Source organism: Pseudophryne corroboree, unplaced genomic scaffold, assembly GCF_028390025.1.
Source record: "Pseudophryne corroboree isolate aPseCor3 unplaced genomic scaffold, aPseCor3.hap2 scaffold_1120, whole genome shotgun sequence".
Classification (NCBI taxonomy): domain Eukaryota; kingdom Metazoa; phylum Chordata; class Amphibia; order Anura; family Myobatrachidae; genus Pseudophryne; species Pseudophryne corroboree.
Window position 1 is genome coordinate 1 of NW_026967746.1, and position 21,364 is coordinate 21,364.

Sequence of the window (21,364 nt, forward strand, 5' to 3'; positions counted from 1 at the left end):
GCACATGACGCAAAGAAAAAAAGAGGCGCAATGAGGTAGCTGTGTGAGTAAGATAAGCGACCCTAGTGGCCGACACAAACACCTGGCCCATCTAGGAGTGGCACTGCAGTGTCACGCAGGATGGCCCTTCAAAAAAATACTCCCCAAACAGCACATGACGCAAAGAAAAATGAAAGAAAAAAGAGGTGCAAGATGGAATTGTCCTTGGGCCCTCCCACCCACCCTTATGTTGTATAAACAGGACATGCACACTTTAACCAACCCATCATTTCAGTGACAGGGTCTGCCACACGACTGTGACTGAAATGACGGGTTGGTTTGGACCCCCACCAAAAAAGAAGCAATTAATCTCTCCTTGCACAAACTGGCTCTACAGAGGCAAGATGTCCACCTCATCATCATCCTCCGATATATCACCGTGTACATCCCCCTCCTCACAGATTATCAATTCGTCCCCACTGGAATCCACCATCTCAGCTCCCTGTGTACTTTGTGGAGGCAATTGCTGCTGGTCAATGTCTCCACGGAGGAATTGATTATAATTCATTTTAATGAACATCATCTTCTCCACATTTTCTGGAAGTAACCTCGTACGCCGATTGCTGACAAGGTGAGCGACGGCACTAAACACTCTTTCGGAGTACACACTTGTGGGAGGGCAACTTAGGTAGAATAAAGCCAGTTTGTGCAAGGGCCTCCAAATTGCCTCTTTTTCCTGCCAGTATAAGTACGGACTGTCTGACGTGCCTACTTGGATGCAGTCACTCATACCATTCTTTCAATGGGGAGAGAATCATATGCAGTGCCAGTAGACGACATGTCCGACTCCGTAATCGTTGTCAGGTCCTTCAGTCCGGACCAGATGTCAGCATCAGCAGTCGCTCCAGACTGCCCTGCATCACCGCCAGCGGGTGGGCTCGGAATTCTGAGCCTTTTCCTCGCACCCCCAGTTGCGGGAGAATGTGAAGGAGGAGATGTTGACAGGTCGCGTTCCGCTTGACTTGACAATTTTCTCACCAGCAGGTCTTTGAACCCCAGCAGACTTGTGTGTGCCGGAAAGAGAGATCCAAGGTAGGTTTTAAATCTAGGATCGAGCACGGTGGCCAAAATGTAGTGCTCTGATTTCAACGGATTGACCACCCGTGAATCCTTGTTAAGCGAATTAAGGGCTCCATCCACAAGTCCCACATGCCTAGCGGAATCGCTGTGTTAGCTCCTCCTTCAATGTCTCCAGCTTCTTCTGCAAAAGCCTGATGAGGGGAATGACCTGACTCAGGCTGGCAGTGTCTGAACTGACTTCACGTGTGGCAAGTTCAAAGGGCAGCAGAACCTTGCACAACGTTGAAATCATTCTCCACTGCGCTTGAGACAGGTGCATTCCACCTCCTATATCGTGCTCAATTGTATAGGCTTGAATGGCCTTTTGCTGCTCCTCCAACCTCTGAAGCATATATAGGGTTGAATTCCACCTCGTTACCACTTCTTGCTTCAGATGATGGCAGGGCAGGTTAAGGCGTTTTTGGTGTTGCTCCAGTCTTCTGTACGTGGTGCCTGTACGCCGAAAGTGTCCCGCAATTCTTCTGGCCACCGACAGCATCTCTTGCACGCCCCTCTCGTTTTTTAAATAATTCTGCACCACCAAATTCAAGGTATGTGCAAAACATGGGACGTGCTGGAATTTGCCCATATTTAATGCACACACAATATTGCTGGCGTTGTCCGATGCCACAAATCCACAGGAGAGTCCAATTGGGGTAAGCCATTCCGCGATGATCTTCCTCAGTTGCCGTAAGAGGTTTTCAGCTGTGTGCGTATTCTGGAAACCGGTGATACAAAGCGTAGCCTGCCTAGGAAAGAGTTGGCGTTTGCGAGATGCTGCTACTGGTGCCGCCGCTGCTGTTCTTGCGGCGGGAGTCCATACATCTACCCAGTGGGCTGTCACAGTCATATAGTCCTGACCCTGCCCTGCTCCACTTGTCCACATGTCCGTGGTTAAGTGGACATTGGGTACAACTGCATTTTTTAGGACACTGGTGAGTCTTTTTCGGACGTCCGTGTACATTCTCGGTATCGCCTGCCTAGAGAAGTGGAACCTAGATGGTATTTGGTAACGTGGGGAACACTACCTCAAGAAATTGTCTAGTTCCCTGTGAACTAACGGCGGATACCGGACGCACGTCTAACACCAACATAGTTGTCAAGGCCTCAGTTATCCGCTTTGCAACAGGATGACTGCTGTGATATTTCATCTTCCTCGCAAAGGACTGTTGGACAGTCAATTGCTTGGTGGAAGTAGTAAAAGTGGGCTTACGACTTCCCCTCTGGGATGACCATCGACTCCCAGCAGCAACAACAGCAGCGCCAGCAGCAGTAGGCGTTACACGCAAGGATGCATCGGAGGAATCCCAGGCAGGAGAGGACTCGTCAGAATTGCCAGTGACATGGCCTGCAGGACTATTGGCATTCCTGGGGAAGGAGGAAATTGACACTGAGGGAGTTGGTGGGGTGGTTTGCGTGAGCTTGGTTACAAGAGGAAGGGATTTACTGGTCAGTGGACTGCTTCCGCTGTCGCCTAAAGTTTTTGAACTTGTCACTGACTTATTATGAATGCGCTGCAGGTGACGTATAAGGGAGGATGTTCCGAGGTGGTTAACGTCCTTACCCCTACTTATTACAGCTTGACAAAGGCAACACACGGCTTGACACCTGTTGTCCGCATTTCTGTTGAAGTACTTCCACACCGAAGAGCTGATTTTTTTGGTATTTTCACCAGGCATGTCAATGGCCATATTCCTCCCACGGACAACAGGTGTCTCCCCGGGTGCCTGACTTAAACAAACCACCTCACCATCAGAATCCTCCTGGTCAATTTCCTCCCCAGCGCCAGCAACACCCATATCCTCCTCATCCTGGTGTACTTCAACACTGACATCTTCAATCTGACTATCAGGAACTGGACTGCGGGTGCTCCTTCCAGCACTTGCAGGGGGCGTGCAAATGGTGGAAGGCGCATGCTCTTCACGTCCAGTGTTGGGAAGGTCAGGCATCGCAACCGACACAATTGGACTCTCCTTGTGGATTTGGGATTTCGAAGAACGCACAGTTCTTTGCTGTGCTTTTGCCAGCTTGAGTCTTTTCATTTTTCTAGCGAGAGGCTGAGTGCTTCCATCCTCATGTGAAGCTGAACCACTAGCCATGAACATAGGCCAGGGCCTCAGCCGTTCCTTGCCACTCCGTGTGGTAAATGGCATATTGGCAAGTTTACGCTTCTCCTCCGACAATTTTATTTTAGATTTTTGAGTCCTTTTTTTTTACTGATATTTGGTGTTTTGGATTTTACATGCTCTGTACTATGACATTGGGCATCGGCCTTGGCAGACAACGTTGCTGGCATTTCATCGTCTCGGCCATGACTAGTGGCAGCAGCTTCAGCACGAGGTGGAAGTCGATCTTGATCTTTCCCTATTTTTGGAACCTCAACATTTTTGTTCTCCATATTTTAATAGGCACAACTAAAAGGCACCTCAGGTAAACAATGGAGATGGATGGATACTAGTATACTTATGGATGACGAGCGACTGCCGACACAGAGGTAGCTACAGCCGTGGACTACCATACTGTGTCTGCTGCTAATATAGACTGGATGATAATGAGATAAAATTAAAATATATATATATATATATCACACTAGTACTGCAGCCGGACAGGTATATATTATGTAATGACGGACCTGCTGGACACTGTCTGTCAGCACTGCAGACTCCTAAAGTAAGCTACTAGTATCAAGAAGATAGAAAGAAAAAAAACCACGGGTAGGTGGTATACAATTATGGATGGACGAGCGACTGCCGACACAGAGGTAACTACAGCCGTGGACTACCGTACTGTGTCTGCTGCTAATATAGACTGGATGATAATGAGATAAAATTAAAATATATATATATATCACACTAGTACTGCAGCCGGACAGGTATATATTATGTAATGACGGACCTGCTGGACACTGTCTGTCAGCACTGCAGACTCCTAAAGTAAGCTACTAGTATCAAGAAGATAGAAAAAAAAAAACCACGGGTAGGTGGTATACAATTATGGATGGACGAGCGACTGCCGACACAGAGGTAGCTACAGCCGTGGACTACCGTAGTGTGTCTGCTGCTAATATAGACTGGATGATAATGAGATAAAATTAAAATATATATATATATCACACTAGTACTGCAGCCGGACAGGTATATATTATGTAATGACGGACCTGCTGGACACTGTCTGTCAGCACTGCAGACTCCTAAAGTAAGCTACTAGTATCAAGAAGATAGAAAGAAAAAAAACCACGGGTAGGTGGTATACAATTATGGATGGACGAGCGACTGCCGACACAGAGGTAGCTACAGCCGTGGACTACCGTACTGTGTCTGCTGCTAATATAGACTGGATGATAATGAGATAAAATTAAAATATATATATATATATATCACACTAGTACTGCAGCCGGACAGGTATATATTATGTAATGACGGACCTGCTGGACACTGTCTGTCAGCACTGCAGACTCCTAAAGTAAGCTACTAGTATCAAGAAGATAGAAAAAAAAAAAACCACGGGTAGGTGGTATACAATTATGGATGGACGAGCGACTGCCGACACAGAGGTAGCTACAGCCGTGGACTACCGTACTGTGTCTGCTGCTAATATAGACTGGATGATAATGAGATAAAATTAAAATATATATATATATATATATATATATATATATATCACACTAGTACTGCAGCCGGACAGGTATATATTATGTAATGACGGACCTGCTGGACACTGTCTGTCAGCACTGCAGACTCCTAAAGTAAGCTACTAGTATCAAGAAGATAGAAAAAAAAAAAACCACGGGTAGGTGGTATACAATTATGGATGGACGAGCGACTGCCGACACAGAGGTAGCTACAGCCGTGGACTACCGTACTGTGTCTGCTGCTAATATAGACTGGATGATAATGAGATAAAATTAAAATATATATATATATATATATATATATATCACACTAGTACTGCAGCCGGACAGGTATATATTATGTAATGACGGACCTGCTGGACACTGTCTGTCAGCACTGCAGACTCCTAAAGTAAGCTACTAGTATCAAGAAAATAGAAAAAAAAAAACCACGGGTAGGTGGTATACAATTATGGATGGACGAGCGACTGCCGACACAGAGGTAGCTACAGCCGTGGACTACCGTACTGTGTCTGCTGCTAATATAGACTGGATGATAATGAGATAAAATTAAAATATATATATATTACACTAGTACTGCAGCCGGACAGGTATATATTATGTAATGACGGACCTGCTGGACACTGTCTGTCAGCACTGCAGACTCCTAAAGTAAGCTACTAGTATCAAGAAGATAGAAAAAAAAACCCACGGGTAGGTGGTATACAATTATGGATGGACGAGCGACTGCCGACACAGAGGTAGCTACAGCCGTGGACTACCGTACTGTGTCTGCTGCTAATATAGACTGGATGATAATGAGATAAAATTAAAATATATATATATTATATATCACACTAGTACTGCAGCCGGACAGGTATATATTATGTAATGACGGACCTGCTGGACACTGTCTGTCTGACTCAGCACTGCAGACTCCTAAAGTAAGCTACTAGTATCAAGAAGATAGAAAAAAAAAAAACCACGGGTAGGTGGTATACAATTATGGATGGACGAGCGACTGCCGACACAGAGGTAACTACAGCCGTGGACTACCGTACTGTGTCTGCTGCTAATATAGACTGGATGATAATGAGATAAAATTAAAATATATATATATATCACACTAGTACTGCAGCCGGACAGGTATATATTATGTAATGACGGACCTGCTGGACACTGTCTGTCAGCACTGCAGACTCCTAAAGTAAGCTACTAGTATCAAGAAGATAGAAAAAAAAAAAACCACGGGTAGGTGGTATACAATTATGGATGGACGAGCGACTGCCGACACAGAGGTAGCTACAGCCGTGGACTACCAAACTGTGTCTGCTGCTAATATAGACTGGATGATAATGAGATAAAATTAAAATATATATATATATATATATCACACTAGTACTGCAGCCGGACAGGTATATATTATGTAATGACGGACCTGCTGGACACTGTCTGTCAGCACTGCAGACTCCTAAAGTAAGCTACTAGTATCAAGAAGATAGAAAAAAAAAAACCACGAGTAGGTGGTATACAATTATGGATGGACGAGCGACTGCCGACACAGAGGTAGCTACAGCCGTGGACTACCGTACTGTGTCTGCTGCTAATATAGACTGGATGATAATGAGATAAAATTAAAATATATATATATATATATCACACTAGTACTGCAGCCGGACAGGTATATATTATGTAATGACGGACCTGCTGGACACTGTCTGTCAGCACTGCAGACTCCTTAAGTAAGCTACTAGTATCAAGAAGATAGAAAAAAAAAAACCACGGGTAGGTGGTATACAATTATGGATGGACGAGCGACTGCCGACACAGAGGTAGCTACAGCCGTGGACTACCGTAGTGTGTCTGCTGCTAATATAGACTGGATGATAATGAGATAAAATTAAAATATATATATATATCACACTAGTACTGCAGCCGGACAGGTATATATTATGTAATGACGGACCTGCTGGACACTGTCTGTCAGCACTGCAGACTCCTAAAGTAAGCTACTAGTATCAAGAAGATAGAAAGAAAAAAAAACACGGGTTGGTGGTATACAATTATGGATGGACGAGCGACTGCCGACACAGAGGTAGCTACAGCCGTGGACTACCGTACTGTGTCTGCTGCTAATATAGACTGGATGATAATGAGATAAAATTAAAATATATATATATATATATATATCACACTAGTACTGCAGCCGGACAGGTATATATTATGTAATGACGGACCTGCTGGACACTGTCTGTCAGCACTGCAGACTCCTAAAGTAAGCTACTAGTATCAAGAAGATAGAAAAAAAAAAACCACGGGTAGGTGGTATACAATTATGGATGGACGAGCGACTGCCGACACAGAGGTAGCTACAGCCGTGGACTACCGTACTGTGTCTGCTGCTAATATAGACTGGATGATAATGAGATAAAATTAAAATATATATATAAATATATCACACTAGTACTGCAGCCGGACAGGTATATATTATGTAATGACGGACCTGCTGGACACTGTCTGTCAGCACTGCAGACTCCTAAAGTAAGCTACTAGTATCAAGAAGATAGAAAAAAAAAAAACCACAGGTAGGTGGTATACAATTATGGATGGACGAGCGACTGCCGACACAGAGGTAGCTACAGCCGTGGACTACCGTACTGTGTCTGCTGCTAATATAGACTGGATGATAATGAGATAAAATTAAAATATATATATCTATATATATCACACTAGTACTGCAGCCGGACAGGTATATATTATGTAATGACGGACCTGCTGGACACTGTCTGTCAGCACTGCAGACTCCTAAAGTAAGCTACTAGTATCAAGAAGATAGAAAAAAAAAAAAACCACGGGTAGGTGGTATACAATTATGGATGGACGAGCGACTGCCGACACAGAGGTAGCTACAGCCGTGGACTACCGTACTGTGTCTGCTGCTAATATAGACTGGATGATAATGAGATAAAATTAAAATATATATATATATATCACACTAGTACTGCAGCCGGACAGGTATATATTATGTAATGACGGACCTGCTGGACACTGTCTGTCAGCACTGCAGACTCCTAAAGTAAGCTACTAGTATCAAGAAGATAGAAAAAAAAAACCCACGGGTAGGTGGTATACAATTATGGATGGACGAGCGACTGCCGACACAGAGGTAGCTACAGCCGTGGACTACCGTACTGTGTCTGCTGCTAATATAGACTGGATGATAATGAGATAAAATTAAAATATATATATATATCACACTAGTACTGCAGCCGGACAGGTATATATTATGTAATGACGGACCTGCTGGACACTGTCTGCAGAATGCGTTTATAAAAACACCACACGACGAGTGTTTAACTTTTTCAGGCAGACAATCACAATATACTGGTGGTCAGCAGACAATCACAATACTGGTGGTCAGTGGTCACTGGTCAGTCACACTGGCAGTGGCAGCAAAAGTGTGCACTGTACTTAAAATATGTACTCCTGCTATAACTGCTCCCCAGTCTCCCCCACAATTAAGCTGTGTGAGCAGTGAGCACTCAGCACAGTCAGATAATGATATACAGTATTACATATAATGCAGCACACTGGGCTGAGCACAGATATGGTATGTGACTGTGTCACACTGTGTATCGTTTTTTTTCAGGCAGAGAACGGATTAATTAAACTGGTGGTCACTGGTCACACTATCAGCAGCAAGTAGTACTCCTCCTAATAATATGCTCCCCAAAATTTGTGTCTCTCTCTAGTACTCTAGTCTAAACGGAGAGGACGCCAGCCACGTCCTCTCCCTATCAATCTCAATGCACGTGTGAAAATGGCGGCGACGCGCGGCTCCTTATATAGAATCCGAGTCTCGCGATAGAATACGAGCCTCGCGAGAATCCGACAGCGGCAGAGCCGGCCTTAGCTATAGGCAGGCTAGGCATTTGCCTAGGGCATTCAAGCATGTCTAGGGGCATCCAAGCATGTCCCTGCAGCATCTCATGCTGAGAGGGACAGTCCGCAAACTAACTGTTACTTTCCAAATGTATTCAATCAGTACTTGTATACACTGCTGTTTACATTTGTCAAAAAAAATGCACACTGTGCCTTAAACTTCCTCTGACATGCTTGAATGCCCCTGACTTGTGAGTCCTCAGACAGACAGCAGAAGCCCAGTTAATGCAATTCCTGGACCTGTGACATTTTTACTGACTATATAAGGTTATTACTGGATGGCTTCTTATGATAACACATGTGTATTTTGGAAGACTGCTTCACAGAAACCTGACATCACCTATACTGCTTGTGCACATGGGGGAGGGGGACCCTGCCATCCTGTGTGTGTCCCTTATCCCTGTGCAAACCCCAGGTGTCTGCAGGGAGATAACATGGGCAGTGTTCTCCCCACACTTTATTTCCTAGTCAGTCCATACCGTAAAATTCCCCTGCCATCTAGCACTGTAACGTGGTCAGTAAGTTGCGTTGTGCTATTTCTATATGAAACATCAGTGCAGCGTGACTTTTGGACACATCAGACTGGAGGGCAGAGCATTTAGCTCCCACAGTATAAAGTAAAGGGCATGCAGTTAACGGGAGTAACAGACACCAGCAAACACACTGAATAGTGAAGAGAATGGACAGTTTCTACATGTTTGATACTGATCTTTTTGTATAACCAGCAAGTGTGGCAGTATCTGTGGCAGTATATGTGTATTATGGGCATTACTAATGTGGGGCATATGTGTAAGGTGCATTACTGTGTGACATTACGTGTATTATGGGCATTACTAATGTGGGGCATATGTGTAAGGTTCCTTTACTGTGTGGAATTATATGTATTATGGTCATTACTGTGTGGCATTGTGCAGAGTTGAACTGGCCCACAGGGTAACCCCCCGGTGGGCTCCACTACCTGAGCGTTGCAGGTACAGATGCAGAACTAGCGGCGGAGCTAGGGGGCACCAGACAAAATTTTGCCTAGGGCATCAAATTGGCTAGGGCCGGCTCTGGACAGCGGGATGATGACGTTCGGGCGCGCTCGGGTTAACCGAGCAAGGCGGGAAGATCCGAGTCGCTCGGCCCCGTGTAAAAAAACCTGAAGTTCGGGCGGGTTCGGATTCCGAGGAACCGAACCCGCTCATCTCTACCCTCTATACAGTACACTGACCTCTATATACCTGCTAGTACATCCCTGATGCCTATATTCCCTAAGCTAAATCCCTGACGCCTCTATTCCCTACGCTACATCCCTGACGCCTCTATTCCCTATGCTACATCCCTGACGCCTCTATACCCTACGCTACATCCCTGATGCCTCTATTCCCTACGCTACATTCCTGATGCCTCTATAACCTACGCTACATCCCTGACGCCTCTATACCCTACGCTACATCCCTGACGCCTCTATACAGTACAATGCATTACTGATCCCTCTAGACCATACATCCTCATTACATCAGAGAGATAGTGAAACACTGGAAAAAATAAGGATAAAGTGGACTACAGAAACTGATGCTCTAAACAAAGGAGAGAGAGAGAGAGAGAGAGAGAAAAGCACAAGGGAAAGTGGGCAATCGGAACACCATAGAGAGAGGAGAGATAGAAATGCCTGAAAAAGTAAAGGGGGTTGGGTATGGCATCCGGCGCTCGGGATTCCAGCAGTCACATGATACCTAATCCTAACCCTCTGGGGGGGTGGCGGATAGGGCTAACCCTCAGGGGGTGGCAGCTAGGACTAACCCCCCCCCCCTCCTAGTGCCTTCCCTAACACCCCCTCCCCCGGTCCTAACCCTCCCTCCAATACTCGCCTTCGGGATGTTGGCTGTCTGTGTGCCGGCACCAGTCTCCCAAGTGGTGTCAGGATTCCAACATCGGTCAAATGACCGCCGGTATACCGTCTGCCGGGATGGTAAATGTATCCTGAGGACAGGTAGTGAGTGTGGAGGGATAGGTGGTTCAGTAAAATGTAACAGCTCAAACTGCGATCATTCACTGATAAATTGATTTATAGCTCTCCCTTTTTAACCATTGCAGTCATAAAAGCAATGTTTTTTAAACTTTTAAATAAAGCTTGTTAGCATCCCCAGCACACTGTATATGCTGGGAGATGTAGTTCTCAATATGAAAACATTTAATTACTGTATGAACTCTAATTCCCCAACTGAAACCTTTCACAAACACACACTCCTAAATCTAGTACACACACACATTTCCCCAGTACTGACAACTCTCATCACTTCCACACACTGACAACTCCCTCCTGCTCCTCTCCCCACTGACACTGACAGCTCCCTCACAGTCACACACATCCTCCACCCCCCCACACACACACTGATAGCACACATGCACAAATCCCCCCCTCCTCGACACTAACTGTCACGGACTGCTTGGGCAGCAGGGGGCAGGCTCTGACTTGAAGTGCTGAAATTCAACAGCTCTCTCGAACTTGCAAGGCATGGCTGTGCAGCTGTCTCCAGCCATCTCCTTGCCCACTGTGTAATTTGTGGCGTTCTCTGATGTTCCCCGCTCTGCCTCTACAACCGGCACATAATGTACAGCAGTGGTAACTCCTGAGTATGGGCCTGGAGAACTCCGCCTATCGGGGGGTAGGGATTAATAATTTCAAAGGGGCAGAGCTAGGAGTGAAGCAGTGGACAGCAGTTGAGGGGCGTTTCAAACTGTAACAGGGTTGGGACAATTTCAGTATCCTTCCCTCACCGTCTAATTGGTCAGTCCCACGCCGAGACTGCAGAACTCTATCCCTTAGCCACGGTTGGCACAGCTGGATGGTGCCCCTGGCAAGTGCCATCCTGGCCAAGGGGTAGATACGCCCCTGAGGGTCAGGGCCAGCAACAGAAATCTCGGGGCCCAGTACACTGATATCTCTGGGGCCCCCTCAACCCCCCCTTAACTTGGCAGAGGGATCTTTAAAGAAAAATGGAGCCTTTGACTCGGACCGTCAGTGAGGCCGGCAGGTGGTTTTCATACTGGGCTGTCCAGCTCTTCGGTGGCGGTGGCAGGGACATTCAGAAAAGGGCCAGCACAGCAACATGCATAATCATGGCAATACAGTATGGACCACAGGGACTGGACAAAGTGATGGGGTAAAAGGAGGGGGGAGGGTTTAGTTGGCCTGTTAATTGTTTTCCTGCTTAAATTGAGCAGTTGGTGGATACACTTTAAAAAGCAATATTGGCACTGTGGCCCCATTATTTCTGTTCTTAATACTTGGAGCCCTGAACAAGTGTCCCCTTTGTCCCCCCTGTCACCGGGCCTGTTCAGGCGTTACCTATGGAGAAGCTGCGACATGACATCCTAGGACACGATACTGCACCATGCATCACCATTATATTTCAGTGTGCCTTGTCAATATTTAAATCTTGTTCTGTGTGACGTGAGTTGTAAATGGTTGAAAATCTCTGTGCTACAGTATCGTCACCATGTAGTTATAACAACACCGCAAAACCACCAAAAGACGTGTTTTGGTAGAGGGACTGCTGGAGGGGCCCATTGGGGCCCCCAGTTTGCTACCCCACCCCAGTATACCTGTGCTGTAGCCAGTGGAAGGGGCACTATCTTCCCGGTGATCTCTTCGGGAAGATGGTGCCGCACATAGAAAGCAAAGACTCTGGCTGCACTCTCCTGCCCTCGCTCTAAGCAAGGTGATCGGGCCACAAAAGGACCCCTGTCGGACCCCGGCCTGTGGGCCACAAAAGGATGCATTGGGGGCGGCATGCGGCCCATGGGTTTGACACCCCTGCCCTAGAGTATCAAAATTTGTTTCACGGCACCCCTAGGCCAAAGTTTTTTTTATTGAGAAATTCAGAAAAAAATATAAAATTAAGTAAATTGTGTTTATAGCATGTCATCCTCAGGTTCAGTTATGTTGTGAGGGAATGGTTTTGCCAATTTAATAAAGTATAAATAATTTTAATTGGTCCTGGACCACCAAACTATGCTACCAGTGCAAGAACCCCAGTTTGGAAACTACTGCCATAAAATAAACCTTTTTTGTTTTTTTTAAACTACATGTAATACACCTTAGATCTCAGTTCCTAAAAGGTTTTAAACCTTTGCATACAGTAAACTACACATATTTAAAAATCCTACACCGGGCACAAGTGCTCACGGGCCAATTTCATGGCAGTCTCGGATAGGAGGGCATTGTGGATTCACCAAGGGAATGCTGATGCTGACTCCAAGAAGAAAGGGAGTCTCTTCCCTATGAAGGTGAAGCCTTGTTTGGCGACGGCCTAGTTAATTTGATCTCGGCAGCTCCCGCAGGTAAGTCATCCTTCTTGCCCTATGTTCCCTCTCAACGGATGAAGACGCATCATTATCTGACGCAGTCATTTCGGCCCAATAGATATGCAAGAAGTTAAGATTCCCCTTTCTTTGCAGGTAGAGGAAGGAAAAGAGGGAAGAGGTCTGTAGCCTCTTCAAGATCGCAGGAGCAGAGATCGTCCTCTGCTTTTGCCAAATCCACTGCATGACGCTGGGGCTCTCTTGCAGGAGCCCGCACCAGTGGGGGGCACGTCTAAAACTCTTCAGTCAGTTCTGGATTCATTCGGACCTGGACTCGTGGGTTTTACAAATAGTGTCCCAAGGGTACAAACTGGGGTTTCAAGACGTTCCCCCTCACCGATTGTTCAAATCAGCCTTAGTCAGCAGGGAGAAGGTTTTTATTCAAGCCTCTTCGTGGTCCCGAAGCCGGACGGCTCAGTCAGACCAATCTTAAATCTGAAATCCCTTAATTTCTACCTAAAGAAATTCAATTTCAAGATGGAATCTCTCAGGGTAGTGATCTCCAGTCCGGGGGATAAAGGAGATTTCATGGTTTTGGTAGACATAAAGGATGCCTACTTATATGTTCCCATTTAGCCACTGCATCAAGCTACCTGAGGTTTGCAATTCAGGATTGTCATTACCAATTTCAGACGTTGCCGTTTGGTCTGTCCACGGCTCCGAGGATTTTCACCAGGGTGATGGCGGAAATGATGGTTCTCCTTCGCAAGCAAGGAGTCACAATTATCCCGTACTTGGATGATCTCCTGATAAAGGCGAGATCCAGGGACCAGTTGGTGCAAAACATCTACTCTCCCTGACAGTTCTTCAACAACATGGTTGGCTCCTAAACTTGCCAAAATCGCAGTTGGTCCCAATGACGCGGTTGTTGTTTTTGGGAGTGATACTGGACACAGAAGAGGTTTTCTTCTAGTGGAAAGGCTCTGGAGATCCAGAGTCTGGTCAAACAAATTCTGAAACCAGCAAGAGTGTTAATCCATCATTGCATTCAGTTGCTGGGGAAGATGGTTGCGGCCTACGAGGCCATTCAGTTTGGCAGGTTCCATGCCAGAGTGTTCCAGTGGGACCTGTTGGACAAGTGGTCCGGATCCCACCTACACATGCACCGGAGGATAATCCTGTCTTCCAAGACCAGAATCTCACTCCATTGGTGGCTGCACAGTTCTCACCACCTAGAGGGGCGATGGTTCGGGATCCAGGACGGGATCCTAGGGACCACGGATGCAACCCTCTGAGGCTGGAGAGCAGTCACACAGGGGGAAAACATCCAAGGAAGATGGTCAAGTCTTCCTTGGATGTTTTCATCTCCACATAAATGTTCTGGAGTTAAGGGCCATTTAATAACTGCAGACACAGTACGCACTGGGACGGGTGCCCAGCATCCTCTACGGACTAAGAGAAAAGGATTTACCGGTAGGTATTAAAATCCTATTTTCTCTAACGTCCTAGAGGATGCTGGGGACTCCGTAAGGACCATAGGGATAGACGGGCTCCGCAGGAGACATGGGCACTTTAAGAAAGACTTTAGTTCTGGGTGTGCACTGGCTCCTCCCTCTATGCCCCTCCTCCAGACCTCAGTTTGATACTGTACCCAGTGGAGACTGGGTGCTTTTCAGGAGCTCTCCTGAGCTTTCTGACAGAAAGTATTTTGTTAGGTTTTTCATCTTCAGGGAGCACTGCTGGCAACAGACTCCCTCATCGAGGGACTGAGGGGAGAGAAGCAGCCCTACTCTCTGAGTTGCAAGGTCCTGCTTCTTAGGCTACTGGACACCATTAGCTCCAGTGGGATTGGTACGCAGGATCTCACCCTCGCCGTCCGTCCCAGAGCCGCGCCGCCGTCCCCCTCGCAGAGCCGGAAGATAGAAGCCGGGTGAGTATGAGAAGAAAAGAAGACTTCAGAGGCGGCAGAAGACTTCATGATCTTCACTGAGGTAACGCACAGCACTGCAGCTGTGCGCCTTTGCTCCCATACACCTCACATACTCCGGTCACTGTAAGGGTGCAGGGCGCAGGGGGGGCGCCCTGGGCAGCAATATAAACCTCTTTCGCAAAAATATAACATATATACAGCTGGGCACTTTATATATGTAACAAAAGGAGAAAAAAGTATGACTCTTGTTTGGGCGCACTCTTGTTGTATCGTGTTGTCTATTGATTAGTGATGTGTATAAAAATATAGTCAAATCTTTATTTCTACTCATAAAATAAATGGGAACTCAGCACAAAAGAAAAAATCAGTGATTAAGTTTAACATAAATGGATAGTAGCATTCCAAATGATGAAACAAAAATTGTATTTTTCTGAAATTAGAAATGTTCAGATCTTATTTTATGCTCAGATAAATGCATATTGGAAGATAGCTACATACCATGCTGCTTCCGTCTGCTAAAGATCTGTACAAACTGTGTTTGTATTGATAAAGCCCTAAGTAGGGATGATTTCAAGTGAGGGACTACACCCTGACTGAGATCTAGCCCTGATAATTCAAGTCCTTATTGGAGATGGAGATGAGATATGAACACAATGAGGTGCTAAGAATAAGTGAAAGTGGTGATCCTGCTGTTAGTGTTATCTCACAGGGAATGCAGCCTTCCTACTGCACTGGGTATTCCCTAGTGGTCGCCCAACTAGGTACTGACCTAGCCCACCTCCGTTTAGCTTCCAAGATCAGACGAGATTGGGCGTGAGCGTAGGGGTATGGTAGTAGGAAGATTTGCCCTGTGCCACTAATGAGAGTGCACCGAAACAGAAGATGGATTGCCCTCTGAGAGGGGAATGGAGGAAAAGGCCCCACCAATTTTACAGTTTAAGCGGGACAGAAGCCCGCCTCCGAGGGGGCGGGGCTTCTCCCTCAGCACTCACCAGCGCCATTTTTTCTCCACAGCACCGCTGAGAGGAAGCTCCCCGGACTCTACCCTGCTTATACCACGTTAGACAAGAGGGTTGAAAAGAGGGGGGGGGGGGCACATAATTCGCAAATTACATACAGCAGCACTACTGGGCAAACATTAAGTTACTGTTTTATTCCTGGGTTATATAGCGCTGGGGGGTGTGCTGGCATACTCTCTCTCTGTCTCTCCAAAGGGCCTTGTGGGGAAACTGTCTTCAGAAAAAGCATTCCCTGTGTGTGAAGTGTGTCGGTACACGTGTGTCGACATGTCTGAGGAAGAAGGCTATATTAGAGAGGAGCGGGAGCAAATGAATGTGGTGTCTCCGCCGACAGCTGATTGGATGGATATGTGGAATGTTTTAAATGCTAGTGTAAACTCATTGCACAAAAGATTAGACAAGGCAGAAGCTTTGGGACAGTCAGGGTTTCAACCCATGCCTGATCCTATGTTGCAGGGACTGTCAGGGTCTCATAAGCGCCCACTATCCCAGATTGTTGACACAGATACCGACACGGATTCTGACTCCAGTGTCGATTACGATGATGCAAAGTTACAGCCAAAATTGGCAAAATCCATTCGATTTATGATTATGGCAATAAAAGATGTTTTGCACATCACAGAGGAACCCCCTGTCGCTGACAAGAGGGTACATATGTACAAGGGAAAGAAGCCTGAGGTAACCTTTCCCCCCTCACACGAGCTGAACGAGTTATGTGAAAAAGCTTGGGAATCTCCAGATAAAAGACTGCAGATTTCCAAAAGGATTCTTATGGCGTATCCTTTCCCATCAACGGATAGGTTACGATGGGAATCCTCCCCTAGGGTGGACAAAGCATTAACACGCTTATCCAAGAAGGTAGCCCTCCCGTCCCAGGATACGGCTACCCTCAAAGAGTGTGCTGACCGCAAACAGGAGATTACCCTGAAGTCCATTTATACACATTCAGGTACCTTACTCAGACCGGCAATTGCGTCGGCCTGGGTGTGTAGTGCTGTAGCGGCATGGACAAATACCTTATCTGAGGGGATGGATAGCCTAGACAAGGATACTATTTTATTGACCCTGGGGCATATAAGAGATGCTGTCCTATATATGTGTGTATGCAAACTACAGGTGGTGCTGCAGGGCCCACACCCTTTTACTTGTCTTGTAGAGCAGCTCTGAAGCTGTTACAGTGCCCAGCTGCTGCAAGAAATCAGCTTGAATGCTTCAGGGGCTTGGGCATGGCCAACATGAGCCACACACCGAAGGAGGGTGGGGGTGTTTAATGCAAACTTGGGGTTATCCAAGCGCCGCAAAAGGCCGCCATGCCCTGCATGCCCCTTTTCTCTTTTCATATACAGATGAGGGTTCCAGCCAACTTTGGCCCACTGCTTGGATGAAATCACCGTATGCAAACCCGTCTGCTGCAGACCTTCCCCCAGGAATGCTTGCAATAGTTGTTGCATATGGTTTAATGTCTGAGGGTGCTTCAGTATTAGGCAGCCTTCCGCCCTCCCATGTTCATCTGAAAAGATGTGGTCTCCCTGCAGTTGTTGTCCCCAGACGAGAGTTCCCTTGTGCTTCCTCAGTTAAATCTCCTTAACTTGACGGGGGTGTGCCCGAGCAGCCACCCTCCCCAGCCCTATCCCAACACATACTTATCTTGCATATGAGATCTCTTGATCATGAAGATAGTTCTCACAGGTTGAGGTTCATCCTGGCCCCGCTCCCCGCTGGAGAGCGCTGATGGGGACAGCAGCGGGGCTTCAGCAGAAGGGTGAGTACGTGTGGCCAGAGACCTCCCTTCCCATGTGCAGGCCTGCAGAGTCTGCCGTGCAGGATGGGGCATGTGGCACTCTCCCTCCCAGGGGCTCTTCCAGATGTAGCTCCTCAGCAGTATTTTTCCCGGGCTGCGCGGCGCTCTCCCCGACTGGCATCCGCCCTGGAACACTGCCTTCCTCAACGCAACATCAGCAGGGGACCCTGGCCTCATCACCATCCCAGGTCTTTCTCATGTATGTATCATGTATGTGTGTGTGATATATGTATGAATCATATATGTTTGTGATATATATATTATAAGGGCACGGTCGTGCCCTTATATTAAGGCTGAATCGAACAAACGGAATTCTCCCATAGGGAACTTCTGAGATGGGGGCATGGTGTTTGAGGGGCTACACCTCAAAACTGATTGGACGTACCGAGCTGAAATTTGGCATGGACGTGTAGAATCGTCACCCGCTGCTGCATGCCAAATTTCAGGGCAAAATAATAAAAAATGAGGAATTGAGAGTAAGCTAAAATTCCAACTGTCAGTTTTTTTCTGCCACTCCCTCAGTGGCTTTTTGACACCGTTTTCCTATAGAGTGAATGAAGATTTTTTTGGGAAGGCATAACTCAGGATAGAGGACAAATTAAGACCTGGGATTTGTTTTATTAGATAGAGTATGTCCCAGTGTAGTGCCTTTTGGGGTTGTGGTTTTTCAAAAAGTTATAGTTTTTTTTTAATTAAGTAAAATATGCCCCATTTTAAAGATAGGGCTTTTCAATTTGTTGCGCCTGCGCAGTGGCCGCCAGCAGGGGGTGAACATAGATGAGCTTGTCAAGTTGTGCATGAGGAGAGCGCGGGAAGCAGTGTCTCGTGCATGACGAGGACAGCTGCAGGCGGCGGGAGGACGAGAAGGAGGGAGCCTCTACAAGACCCGGAGGAGATCGCGGGACGTGAGCGACGGAGGGAGCCTTACTGGGAGAGGAGAACGACGGAGCAGTCACACGGAGAGAGCCGGGTCCCCTTCAGGAGTGTCAGCGGGAGGAGATAGCCGCAGCTCGGAGGAAGCCGGGCCCACTTAACTCAGCGGCAGCGGCGGCAGGATGTATGCCATCCTTTCTCATTTTTCTTATACTTCTCCCGCCCGCCCTGCTGTGTCCGCCCGGCCGCCCTGCTGTGTCCGCCCGGCCTGCTGTGTCCGCCCCCCGCCCGCCCTGCTGTGTCCGCCCCCCGCCCGCCCTGCTGTGTCCGCCCGGCCGTGTCCGCTCGGCCTGCTGTGTCCGTCCTCCGATGCTGTGTCCGTCCTCCGATGCTGTGCCCGCCCGCCCTGCTGTGTCCGCCCTCCGCCCTCCCTGCTGTGTATGCCCACCCCCCCCACCCTCCCTGCTGTGTATGCCCATCCCCCCCACCCTCCCTGCTGTGTATGCCCATCCCCCCCACCCTCCCTGCTGTGTATGCCCATCCCCCCCACCCTCCCTGCTGTGTATGCCCATCCCCCCCACCCTCCCTGCTGTGTATGCCCATCCCCCCCCACCCTCCCTGCTGTGTATGCCCATCCCCCCCACCCTCCCTGCTGTGTATGCCCATCCCCCCCCCACCCTCCCTGCTGTGTATGCCCATCCCCCCCCACCCTCCCTGCTGTGTATGCCCATCCCCCCCCACCCTCCCTGCTGTGTATGCCCATCCCCCCCACCCTCCCTGCTGTGCATGCCCACCCCCCCACCCTCCCTGCTGTGTATGCCCATCCCCCCCCACCCTCCCTGCTGTGTATGCCCATCCCCCCCCACCCTCCCTGCTGTGTACGCCCATCCCCCCCCCGCCCTCCCTGCTGTGTACGCCCATCCCCCCCGCCCTCCCTGCTGTGTACGCCCATCCCCCCCCCGCCCTCCCTGCTGTGTACGCCCATCCCCCCCCGCCCTCCCTGCTGTGTACGCCCATCCCCCCCGCCCTCCCTGCTGTGTACGCCCATCCCCCCCCGCCCTCCCTGCTGTGTACGCCCATCCCCCCCGCCCTCCCTGCTGTGTACGCCCCCCCCCCACCCTGCTGTGTACGCCCCCACCCTGCTGTGTACGCCCATCCCCCCCACCCTCCCTGCTGTGTACGCCCATCCCCCCCACCCTCCCTGCTGTGTACGCCCACCCCCCCACCCTGCTGTGTACGCCCCCTCCCTGCTGTGTACGCCCATCCCCCCCACCCTCCCTGCTGTGTACGCCCATCCCCCCCACCCTCCCTGCTGTGTACGCCCATCCCCCCCCACCCTCCCTGCTGTGTACGCCCATCCCCCCCACCCTCCCTGCTGTGTACGCCCACCCCCCCCACCCTGCTGTGTACGCCCCCACCCTGCTGTGTACGCCCATCCCCCCCACCCTCCCTGCTGTGTACGCCCATCCCCCCACCCTCCCTGCTGTGTACGCCCATCCCCCCCACCCTCCCTGCTGTGTACGCCCATCCCCCCCACCCTCCCTGCTGTGTACGCCCATCCCCCCCACCCTCCCTGCTGTGTACGCCCATCCCCCCCACCCTCCCTGCTGTGTACGCCCATCCCCCCCACCCTCCCTGCTGTGTACGCCCATCCCCCCCTCCCTCCCTGCTGTGTACGCCCACCCCCCCCCGCCCTCCCTGCTGTGTACGCCCATCCCCCCCCACCCTCCCTGCTGTGTACGCCCATCCCCCCCGCCCTCCCTGCTGTGTACGCCCATCCCCCCGCCCTCCCTGCTGTGTACGCCCCCCCCCCACCCTGCTGTGTACGCCCCCCACCCTGCTGTGTACGCCCACCCCCCCCCACCCTGCTGTGTACGCCCATCCCCCCGCCCTCCCAGCTGTGTACGCCCATTCCCCCCCCCGCCCTCCCTGCTGTGTCCGTCCATCCCCCCCCCGCCCTCCCTGCTGTGTCCGTCCATCCCCCCCCGCCCTCCCTGCTGTGTCCGTCCATCCCCCCCCCTGCCCTCCCTGCTGTGTCCGTCCATCCCCCCCCCCGCCCTCCCTGCTGTGTCCGTCCATCCCCCGCCCTCCCTGCTGTGTCCGTCCATCCCCCCCCCGCCCTCCCTGCTGTGTCCGTCCATCCCCCCCCCACCCTCCCTGCTGTGTCCGCCCGGCCGTGTCCGCCCGGCCTGCTGTGTCCGTCCTCCGATGCTGTGTCCGTCCTCCGCCCGCCCGTCCTGCTGTGTCCGTCCTCCGCCCTCCCTGCTGTGTACGCCCATCCCCCCCACCCTCCCTGCTGTGTACGCCCACCCCCCCACCCTCCTTGCTGTGTACGCCCATCCCTCCCTGCTGTGTACGCCCATCCCCCCTGCTCTCCCTGCTGTGCACGCCCATCCCCCCCGCCCTCCCTGCTGTGTACGCCCACCCCCCCCCCGCCCTCCCTGCTGTGTACGCCCACCCCCCCCGCCCTCCCTGCTGTGTACGCCCACCCCCCCCCCGCCCTCCCTGCTGTGTACGCCCATCCCCCCCCGCCCTCCCTGCTGTGTACGCCCATCCCCCCCGCCCTCCCTGCTATGTACGCCCATCCCCCCCGCCCTCCCTGCTGTGTACGCCCACCCCCCCGCCCTCCCTGCTGTGTACGCCCCCCCCCACCCTGCTGTGTACGCCCCCACCCTGCTGTGTACGCCCATCCCCCCCACCCTCCCTGCTGTGTACGCCCATCCCCCCCACCCTCCCTGCTGTGTACGCCCATCCCCCCCACCCTCCCTGCTGTGTACGCCCACCCCCCCACCCTCCCTGCT

General features: G+C 49.9%; 1 pseudogene; it reads right to left on the reverse strand.

Moving 5' to 3' along the window:
- Positions 1 to 15,590: 15,590 nt before the first annotated feature.
- On the reverse strand, positions 15,591 to 15,709 carry LOC134989700 (5S ribosomal RNA; annotated as a pseudogene).
- Positions 15,710 to 21,364: the final 5,655 nt, after the last annotated feature.